Below are 10774 nucleotides of genomic sequence, written 5' to 3' on the forward strand. Positions count from 1 at the left end.
TGATGTATGATATGCAATTAAGTTAATATTTTTCAAGGAAACACCATAATTACGTTATGAAACATCAAACTTTTATTAATTAAGCGAAAACGCCGTTTTTACACACTTTGAAAAGGGAAATACAGAGAAACTGGGAGAAAGGACTCTAAAATTTTGACGAAGAGCCGACTTCACGTTCTAACATCTTCTTCTGTTTCTTGAGCTGAGCGTTTTCTGACGTGAGCTGATCGATGATCCAGGAAGCAGGAGGGATATGATGAGAAAGTGATGATTGTGTCACTTGTCGATCGAGTACTTCAAGTAACTCACCCTTCCTTCTTAGGATGTTTTGAATCTCAACATTTTCCATGTTGACGATTCGATACTTGTTCCTCCAAGCATTCCTTTTTTGGCATACCTTGTTTAATGCCGCTTGTAATTTTTCAACATCGGTGGAGAAAAGGTAAATTGGTTCCCTTAGGGGAATAGGTTCTTGATGTTGATATGGGATCCTGAGCTTGAATGCTCTGACGCGTACCCAGTGAAGGTAAGGATCCAGGGAGATGCAAAGATGTTTTCCTAACAATCTTCTTCCTTTGCTATGTACAAGACGCCAGGCTTGGACAATTTCCTTCTTCAGCATGTTTCCATGATCGTCAATGTTTTTGAAGAATAGACCCTCCAATTGGATGTTACTTGGTATATTTTTCATGGGATAGCCGTATTGACGACGGGCTAAAGCTGGATTGTAACTGATTCCTCCCTTAGTTCCAATAAGGGGTATGTTGGGAAAACTTCCGCAACTGAAGATGATCTTGGTTTCGTCGTTGTCAGGACTACACCAATCAATGTCCGAATGAGTGAGGGACGTGATTTTCTGTGACCAGCAAAGGCCATCCCTCATGCTCCAGAAAGTGCTAGACTTCGGTAGGTGCGAAACGAACCATTCGTATAACAACGGTACGCAGCATGTGATTAATCCTCCTCGCTGCAGGTTTCTTGAATGCTCAGAGTGATAAGCATCCGCAAGGAAGGTTGGAACTGGATTTCCAATTAAGAAGATCTTAATTGCGTTGATGTCGACGAAATCGTTAATGTTAGGGAACAAAAACAATCCGTAGATAAGCAAAGCCAAGATTTCCTCAAAAGCGCTCATATCTTGGAAGCTGACAAAGTACCGAGCTTGATCAAACAGGAATTTGGAGGGCAATCCTTGAATTCCTCCTCTACTCACCATATGAGTTCTGATGTCGACTACGTTCAAAGGAGTAGTTACAGCAATGATAATATCGTCAGGATTCTTTTCCAAACTGGAGTACGGATCTTGCGCGTACACGGGTATTCCAATCAGACGAGAGTACTCCTCCAACGTAGGCATGAGCTGATAATCTGGAAAGGTGAAGCAGTGATACGTTGGATCGTAAAACTGTACCAAGGTGGGAAGGATCCCATCCACAATGTTGGTATTGAGCAAAGGCAGAAGTTTTCCATACTTCTCCTTGAAAGCCTGGGGGTTGACCACCAGTTTTCCGAGCTTTCCCAGTTCCTCGACCTGGGGAATCTTGAAGGTGTATTTCCTAGCTCTCTTTCTTCCGTAATCCATGGTATAGATCCTTAAGTCCTTTCTCCGTTTCTCTCTTTCTATGAAGTTCAAAACGTTCGTTATTTAGTTTCCTTGAAAAACGACTCGAAAAAGACTCTTTTGTTTTTAGTTGTTATTAATGAATGATGCATGAATGCACACACAAGAGTTTTAAACAAACATGGCGTTGAAGGGTATAGTGGTCATGAAGTCAAAACGCAAACCTCGCCCCAATGGTAAACTAAGGATAAGGATTTTTGTACCTGTAGAACGGGTTCTAGGGGTCTCAGAGTTTTTACTCAACCTTAAAGATACGTTGATTGGTATCTATAAGAGAGTTTTCTCTGAGTGTAGTATCTGCGTGACAATTACTTCCGTAATCACCGCTCTACGTCCTAAAAAAGGCTTTAAGTGGGGTTAATGTGTTTCTAGGTCCTCCTGGTACAAATCAGTCTCGGAATGCAGTGGCGCAGTTAATCACAACCAGCCAGGAAAATCCCAAGAGTAGACTTGGAAACTAAGATTAGAGGGTCTTCACCGGGAAGACATCCTCCATCCTATCTTATGTTGCACTCAAATCCGGGTATAGGATTTCTCACCACAAGGGGGAATCAAGCCCTTTCCCGATACAAAATAAACAAAATAAACAAATATATATGCAACAACCACATGAAATGACACAGAGGTTAGGCAAGACCTCTCTTGTTTGAGGGGGAATTTGGCATCCCTAATTCCTCATTGGGGCTGGACCAGCAACAGGTCAACCATTGGTTTGGATGAAAAACCAAGGTTTTTAACACTTATATCCCCAGCAGAGTCGCCATTTTTATCTGTGGTGTCGTTTTTTTTACCTCCCCGTTTCACTTGGGAGGACGGCACGCTAGACCCTTCACGCAAAATTTGGAAGGAGAATGCGCCCGTGGTGGGATGAATTTTGTTTCAGTTCTTCCTACGATATCACACGAACTTTCTTATTGTCCTACGAGTAGGAAAGGGGAAAAAAAATCTCAACTAAACCCTAGGAGTTTGCTAAGTGTGGGGATTTCACTTAGAGTAGAAATTCTGGAGTCCGGGGGGTCGGTTATACATAGGGAAGAGTTTAAGCACCCTACATATCCGTAGTACTCTACGGGAACCTTCTCTGTGTCATTGTGATTGTGTTTATTGCTAATGATTGGGAAAGTTTCTCCTTTGTGTTAGGAGAGAGAATTGAATTGATTTTAAAAAGACAGACAGACAGACAAACAAACTGACTATTTTTGGTATTTTATTAGCTCGTTGAGATTCCTTGTGAACCTCATGCCTACATATCCCTAGTGGAAGTCAGAGCTTAATGTAGTTCGGGGAACTAACTAGGGAAATTAATTATTTTTGGCGCCTTGCTTGAAGCTCAAGGTTGAAGCTTTGAATTAAATCTCTGTTTACAATAAAGAGACATGAAATCATCTTTACAGAGAGGTATTTCTACTATTCCACCACAAACATTTTAAAAGAGTGACAGAATAACTGAATTCATTTCATTCAAGAGGGGGACCTTACTTGTGTATGTGCAAGTTTACCAGTCAAATGCCTCTTAAATGAAAGAAAAATGCTCATCCAAATTAGGGAAAGTTACCACATGTCTGGGTTTTACTGCCAGCTCATGCCTTTCAAAATCCTAAATGGGAGACTTGATTGAAATTGAAATTGAAATTGAAATGTTGAAATGTTTGTTTGTTTGAATGTGGTAGAGTAGTAAAAATATCTCTCTATAGAGATAAGCTATATCTATCTACTGTATGAAAGATTTGACTTTAGCTGGCTTGCATGAGGCCCAAGCTTGAGGCTTTTTGATTGATTTATTGACTTATTGAAATGATAACTCTACTGGGGAAAATTTAAACTAAGGAATTTTTTGGTGTTCTGTACAAAGCCCAGAATTGAGGCTGACTCTTTTTAGGGAATTTATCTTTTAAAGGAATGAGTCTTTGAATTTGAAGGAGTGATTTTGGAGGCTAACCCTTTCCAGGGGTTTTGACTCAGCTGGAGAAATTGTCTGTTAAAAGACTGATTTTTTTTCATGTTTCTTTTTGGAGGCTGACCCTTTCCAGGGGTTTTGACTCTTTTGGGGAAATTATCTCCTAAGAGAATGAATATTTGGTTTTGAAGGACTGATTTTGGAGGCTAACCCTTTCCAGGGGTTTTTATTGAAATGAAAGAATGAATATCTAGTGGAGACTTCTTGTTTTAAAGCCCAAGATTAAGGCTGACTCTTGCTGAGAATAAACAAAACATGGATCCTAGACTCTGCTAAGGAAGATTAATGAAGATAAGGGTGACAGAGACTGTCCATGTCTCTCATTCCAAAAGGTGTACTCAATGTGAAATTGAGACAATCTTAGCTTGTTTAAAGTCTGGTTTAAAGAATGTAAGAAACTCACCAGGGTATGTTAAAAGGTGACTAAAGACTTGTTCCTATGTTTATAAGAAACCTGATGGGTCCTTGTATACAAGCTCAAGAGGAAGCTGGAAATGCTTTTAAGAAGCCTGTGGGTCCTTGTACAAAGCCCAAGAGGAGGCTAATCGAGGGTCCTTGTTATAGCACAAGAGAAAGCTATGTAGTTTTGAACTTATTTTGGCTCTAAGCAAATGGGTAAGAGGTTTCACCGGGAATAATTCCTCTTTGGGTGGATATGTCCTATTTTGGGTTCTAAGGCTTTTTCCAAGATATTTCACCGGGAATAATTCATCTTGGGGGGTTTGAACTACAGATCTCTAATTAGGAAAGAGCCTTCACCGGGAAGACATTCTCAATCCTAGGTCATATTCCTATAATATATATATATAGTTTAACTGTCCTAGGGTTTACACTCAAACATAGTTCTAAACAAATATATGTACAGTTTATATTTGACAGTAATTTAAACAAAGACTGTAAATTGAAAGCTTGTAAAGCCTAACCTGGATGGAGTGGAGGCCTTTGAAGAAGTATGTACAAAGCCTTACCAGTAATTTTTTGTTGTTTTGTTGATAACAGTTGAATATTTATTATAAACAGTTAAGGGTTTTGAAAACAGAAGAAGTGATGATGGACAAAGGTCACATAGGTATCTGAAGAGTTTCACCGGGAATAATGCCCTTCAAATACCAGAAGAATGTTTTGAAAACAGAAAGAAGATTTTGTAAATACAGTTTTTGAAAACAAACTATGAAAAGAAAAAGGTGTTGGGTCTTACACTCTATTAGAGGCCCAAAGATTTATTTACTGTTTATGAAAACAGTTGAAAAAAAGATTGGAATGATATAAGGTTTTGTTGTTTGAAAACCTTAATCATCTGTTTAATCGGAGATTGAAAACAGTTTTGAAAATTGACAAAAAGTCAACTTAATTAGGGTAAAGATAAAGATCTATACCTAATTAAGACCTAAATAATTAGGGTTTTATCATAAAATTATTCACAAAATAATTAGGTTAAAACAAAATGAATATATATATTTAAAGTATTTAAGAAAACACTTAAAACATACTATTTTAAACCTAATAAAAACACATGATATTTGTTTTATTTCTCGGTTAGAGACTTCTACTTGTCCGCTTGTTTGTGGATGGTATGGTGTAGCTATTCGATGATTCACCCCATATTTTCGAAGGAGTTTTTCAAGGATTCTTGAAATGAAATGAGATCCACCATCGCTAATTACCAGTCTTGGTACACCAAACCTAGGAAAGATAACATTTTTGAAGAGTTTGATCACTACTCGTGTGTCATTTGTAGGGGAAGCGATAGCTTCTATCCATTTCGAAACGTAATCGACAGCTACGAGTATATATTTATTTGCGAAAGATGATGGAAAGGGACCCACAAAGTCTATTCCCCATACGTCAAATATTTCTACTTCTAGAATGCCTTTTTGAGGCATTTCATCTCTCCTCGAGATATTTCCAGTTTAAAACAGTAAAATGAGCGTCTTTCCATAGGTTGGGCCAATAGAGTCCATATTGGAGGATTTTAGCACATGTTTTTGACGTGCTAGCATGTCCTCCATAAGAGGATGCATGGCAATGCGTTATTATACTTCCCATTTCTTCCTCAGGTACACAACGTCTAAATATACCATCGGGGCCTCTCTTGAAAAGGAGGGGGTCGTCCCAATAGTACTGTTTGAGGTCATGGAAGAATTTCTTCTTCTGTTGGTGTGTTAGATAAGGCGGGAGAACATTAACGGCTAGGTAGTTTACGAAATCTGCGTACCAAGGTGCGGCAGAGTGAGCTAAAGCCACTTCTACGAAGTTGTTGGATTCAATGGTTGGATGATAGGGTTCTATCTTGTTAGCTTCCCTTTTTATCTTTAATTTCTAAATCGAATTCTTGTAACAAAAGGATCCATCTTAACAATCTAGGCTTGGTGTCTTTCTTAGTTAGGAGGTACCTAATAGCAGCATGGTCAGTGTATATGATTATTTTGGCTCCTACCAAATAGGAACGAAATTTGTCTAACGCGAACACAACTGCTAATAGTTCCTTTTCTGTTGTGGCGTAATTCATTTGGGCTTCGTCAAGGGTTTTACTCGCATAGTATATGACATGGAGTTTCTTTTCTTTTCGTTGGCCTAGAACAACTCCTATAACATAATCGCTTGCGTCGCACATTATTTCGAAAGGTTCACTCCAGTCGGGAGGTTGCATAATCGGCGCAAATATTAATGCTTGTTTAAGTGTTTGAAACGCTTCAGCGCATTTGTCGTTAAAGATGAATTCAACATCTTTCATTAGTAACTCGGTTAAGGGCTTGGTTATTTTAGAGAAATCCTTAGTAAAACGTCGGTAAAAACCGGCGTGTCCTAGAAAGCTTCTTATTTCTCTAACGGTTTTGGGAGGTTGAAGGTTTTTAATGATTTCAATTTTCGCCTTATCCACTTCGATTCCTCTATCGGACACGATGTGTCCAAGTACTATTCCTTGTCAAACCATGAAGTGGCATTTTTCCCAATTGAGTACTAGGTTGACGCTTACACATCGTTTGAGTACTAATTCAAGGTTTGCTAAACAAGCTTCAAAACTTCCTCCACAGACAGAGAAGTCTTCCATAAAGACTTCCATTATCCCATCCAGGAAATCGACAAATATTTCCATCATGGATCTGTGGAAGGTTGCGGGTGCATTGCAAAGTCCGAAAGGCATTCGTCTATAAGCGAACGTACCATAAGGACATGTAAATGTGGTCTTCTCTTGGTCGTCAGGGTGAATGGGAATTTGGAAAAATCTAGAATATCCATCTAGATAGAAGATTTGTGAGTGTTTGGCCAAGCGTTCGAGCATTTGATCTATGAATGGTAAGGGGAAATGATCTTTGCGAGTGGCTTTGTTCAACTTCCTATAGTCAATGCACATTCTCCATCCAGTTTGGGTATGTTGTGCTACAGATTCTCCTTTGGCGTTAGTGATTACGGTGACTCCTCCTTTCTTGGATACGACATGGACAAGACTAACCCATTTACTATCAGATATAGGATATATGATTTCGACTTCTAATAGTTTTTGAATTTCCTTTTTAACAACATCGCTCGTGATGGGATTGATTCGGCTTTGGTGTTCTCTAGAGGTTTTGCAATCTTCTTCGAGCATAATGGGGTGCATACAGAGAGAAGGATGAAGGATAGAAAAACACTTAGAAAGGGGGGGTTTGAATAAGTGTAGCTTTAAAACATGTAAGATAAAAACTATTTGCACAATGATTTTTATCCTGGTTCGTTGTTAACTAAACTACTCCAGTCCACCCCCTTGGAGTGATTAACCTCACCTGAGGATTTAATCCACTAATCACACTTTATTACAATGGTTTTCCACTTAGAAACACTCTAAGTCTTCTAGAGTATCCTGATCACAACCTGATCACTCTAGGAACAAACTACTTAGACAACTGCTAAGACTTGCTAGAGTATACTGATCAACAACCTGATCACTCTAGTTCTTACAACTTAATGTAAACAAATTCTTTTAAGAGTTACAATGCTTCTTATAAAGCTATTATCACAACTGTGATTTTTCTCTTAAGTTTAAGCTTAAATCTCACTAATATATTATAACAACAATGTATTGAGTTTGATGATGAAGTTTGAGAGCTTTTGAATTTGACAGTGTTTCTGTATAATACGCAAGTGTTATGTAAAGATTCGTCACGTAGCTTCTCTTCAGAACTTCATATTTGTAGGCACTTGAGAAGATGACCGTTGGGAGCATTTAATGCTTTGCATAATCCGTACAACATTGCATTTAATGTTTTACTCTTTTGTCAACTACCTCGAGCCTTGTTTTTGCTGTGTCTACTGACGTTGCCGTTAATAGCATCTAACGTTCCTTTTGTCAGTCAGCGTAGTCTTCCAAGGGAGCATTTAATGCTTTGCGTAATCCGTACAGCATTGCATTTAATGTTTCACTCTTTTGTCAACTACCTCGAGCCTTGTTTTCGCTGTGTCTACTGACGTTGCTGTTAATAGCTTCTAACGTTCCTTTTGTCAGTCAGCGTAGTCTTCCATCTTGTACTTGCTTCTGATCTGATGTTTGTGTAAACAACGTTTGAATATCATCAGAGTCAAAAAGCTAGGTGCAGAGCATCTTCTTGTCTTCTGACCTTGAAGTGCTTCTAAGCGTGGTACCTTGAGAACTTCAGTGCTTCTGCTTCTGATCTCAAGTTCTTCGGATGCTTCCATAGACCCATGTTCTGATTCTGCTTGACCATCTTCTGATATCTTGCCAGACCATGTTCTGATGTTGCACGCTGAACCTTCTGAGTCAGTGCTTCTTGTGCTGATTTTGTGCATACTCTTTATATAATTCCTGAAATGGAAATTGCATAGTATTAGAGTACCACATTATCTCATACAAAATTCATATACTTGTTATCATCAAAACTGAGAATATTGATCAGAACAAATCTTGTTCTAACAATCTCCCCCTTTTTGATGATGACAAAAACATATATAAATGATATAAATTTGCGATCAGAAAAGGCAGAAGGCTAAGGACAATTACACAGCTATAGCAATAACATAAGCATGTGAATATGTCTCCCCCTGAGATTAACAATCTCCCCCTGAGATAAATAATCTCCCCCTGAAATAAATACTAGAAGAATTTTATAAATAAAATACTTCCCTGAGTATTTCAGTTGAGACATTCACTTATGCTTAAATCTTCAGAACATTCACAGCTTCTGATTCTTGCTTCCATAGGACAGCTTTAGAACTTGAATTTCTTAGATCTTCAGATTATTCATAGCTTCTGATTCTTGCTTCCATTAGACAGCTTCAGAGCTTGAATTTCTTCTTGAATCAATGCATGCTAGATTGTACCAGAACATCATCAGAGCATCTCTTCATCCTGAAATGTTACAGAACAAACTAAACAACAAAAGTCAGCATGAATGAATCAGAACATAGAATATGTTTCAGAACATATAGTATGTATCAGATCAAACGATCATAATGTTTCAGAGCATATTTTGTAACTAAAAAACATGCATCAGAACATATAAGGAATAAGAATGAAGGCATATTCTATCATTAGAATCAGAACATTCTTCCTTCTTGCTTCTGATCTTGAAGCTTTATAGCACTCAGCTTGCTTCAATTTTCATGAGCTTGATTCTTTATAGAATTGCTTTTCCTCATTTCTTTGCTTCTCATGTTGAGCTTTAAAGAGGATCTTCAATTCCTGCAAGACAACACTAAAAAACATAGAACTTTGCGAGTTCTGTTAGAAATGTGGAGCCTTTCTCCAAGCAACTGATAAAATAAATCAGATCATTTATCAAATTTTTCTCCCCCGTTTTGTCATATCATCAAAAAACATAAAAGATTCAGATGAAAAACAGGACAAACACATAGAAGAAAAGGATAATTTCATTAAGCACGGGAAAAAGATTGTCAGAAGTACAAGAGGGAAGGCAAGGGAAGATGCATAGAAAAAAAGATGCAGCAAAGCAAAAGAAAACAATCTAAGACTCAATCTAAGATGACCCTAGCTTTGACATGATTTTGGCCAGCATATCCTGAATCCCATTGTTGCTCTCATTCTGCCTCTCCATGAAAGCACGAAACTCAACGTTGATTGATCTCTGCTCATCCTGGTTCTTCATAATGACTTCCAAAGTCTTTGCAAGACGGGAAGGGTCATCAGAAGAAGCTTCACAACTTCTTTCCAGAGGGATGGCATTTTGATCCGCAGCTTCCATAGTCAGATCATTTGCAGGATTTTCCTCAACAGGAATAATTTCAGCAACATGATCTTCAGCATCTGCTTCTTCCATAGAAGCATCTCTATACTCTGCAGCAGGAATCTCAGAATCTCCATTCTCAATAGCCTGGAGAATGGCAGTAAGATTCCTAGGAGCAGAAGGACCTTCAACTTCTGGTGGGTCAACAACTTCTGGAATGACCAAGCGTGGGTCTTCCTCAGAAGGATTTTCCCTCAAAAATTCAAAGAGAGTCCTGAAGTCTCCAATCAGAACAGGCTATTGAGGTCTCCAGACCATAATCTCCCTGCAAGGATTAGCTTCCATTGCAGCAACAATTCTAGCTTCTTCCAGCTCATCCATAAACCTCTTCTCCTCAACAGCACTCCTATTTCTGATGGGATGATAGTAGATACCATTATCACCCTCCAGAAGGTAACCAGCATAACCAGGGGCAGCAGCCACTAGTCTCTTCTAAACACCCATAGCTCCTACTTGAAAATCCTGGCGAAAGCTTCTCCAGAGGTTTCGTGTAGAAACATCATCAAGACCATTAATGAAGGCATCCTTCAAAAGATCCAGCCTGCTTATTACATCATGTCTGAACAGCTCCAGGTAGACATGGGGTTCAGGTTCAGGTGGATTGAAGGTGAATTTGAAGTCAGGGTAGAGAAGGCAGTAAGGGTTGGATTTTCTGGTAGATAGGGGATGAGATAGAGAGGGTGGAGGTGAAGTGTTTGAAGAAGATGGTATATCTGTGGGGAGGATTGATGTGGATGGAGTATCAGAAAATATCTGTTGTGAAGCGGATGGAGTATTAGAAAATATCTGATGTGTAGAGGATGGAATATTTATGATAGGGGTTGACATGTCAGAAGGAGTTAGGGGATGGATATTTAGTGGTGTAGGGTTTAAAACAGGAGTGGAAAGAAAAAATGGAGGAGGATTAGGTATGGTGAAGGTATTTTGTGGTTCAGAAGGAGGTGGTTAGGTAGAAGT

This window comes from Vicia villosa, linkage group LG4 (assembly GCF_029867415.1).
Source record: "Vicia villosa cultivar HV-30 ecotype Madison, WI linkage group LG4, Vvil1.0, whole genome shotgun sequence".
Classification (NCBI taxonomy): Eukaryota; Viridiplantae; Streptophyta; class Magnoliopsida; order Fabales; family Fabaceae; genus Vicia; species Vicia villosa.